Below are 807 nucleotides of genomic sequence, written 5' to 3'. Positions count from 1 at the left end.
AGAATGCAACTAATAAACTTAGAAGAAATAATGGACTTAGAAAAATCACCGTTTGCAGAGGAGGGCATTGCCCAGTGGCAGAGTACCTGCTTAGTACGCATGAGGTCCTGGGTTCAATCCCTGGTACCTCTATTAAAATAAGTAAATAAATAAACCTCATTACCTCCCCCGCAAAAAACAAAAAAATTAAAAATTTTAAAAGGAAAATCACCATTTGGCAATCATCAGATAAGAAATATCAGTGTTTGCTAAATCTAGTGGGTAAAAGTGGGACAAAGAATGAGATGTTTACATAGGTTCAAAGCATCTCCCCACAAAATTCTTATTTAAAAAATGAGAACTTGATACTCTGATTTCTCTTCAGGTCATATAAATCTTTTGCCTTTTACTGAAGATCTCCATTGAGAGAAACAACTCTGAGTCTTAAACCAATTTTTTGAGGCCTTGTTTTGGCAAGGCTACTTATGAATGTTTTAAAAAAGAAAGTTGGGGGAGGGTATTGCACGTGCTCCGCACGCACAAAGCCCTGGGTTCAATCCTGGGCACCTCCTCTAAAAATAAATAAGATAAATAAAGTCCCCCCTCCAAAAAAAGTAAAGAAAAAAAGAGGACACTATGAACTCATCTACAAAACATAAACAGACTTACAGACGTAGTAAACAATCTTATAAGTAATTACTGGGGAGAGGGGGTGGGAACGGATAAATATGGGAGTTTGAGATTTACGGGTGTTAGCCACTATATATGAAAATAGATTTTTTTTTTAAGTTTCTGCTGTATAGTACAAGGAACTATATTCAATGTCTT

The 807-nt window shown here is 35.9% G+C and overlaps 1 non-coding gene across 1 annotated transcript; it reads left to right on the top strand.

Moving 5' to 3' along the window:
* The first annotated feature begins 344 nt into the window (after positions 1-344).
* LOC123612451 (U5 spliceosomal RNA) lies at positions 345-460 on the top strand. The gene has a single exon (XR_006719721.1). It is a non-coding gene; the product is annotated as a U5 spliceosomal RNA (small nuclear RNA).
* The last annotated feature ends 347 nt before the right edge of the window (positions 461-807 follow it).

The sequence above is a fragment of the Camelus bactrianus genome, chromosome 6, assembly GCF_048773025.1.
Source record: "Camelus bactrianus isolate YW-2024 breed Bactrian camel chromosome 6, ASM4877302v1, whole genome shotgun sequence".
NCBI classification, from domain to species: Eukaryota; Metazoa; Chordata; class Mammalia; order Artiodactyla; family Camelidae; genus Camelus; species Camelus bactrianus.
The sequence above is the reverse complement of the archived record's forward strand: the minus strand, read 5'-3'. Positions and strand labels throughout refer to the sequence as shown.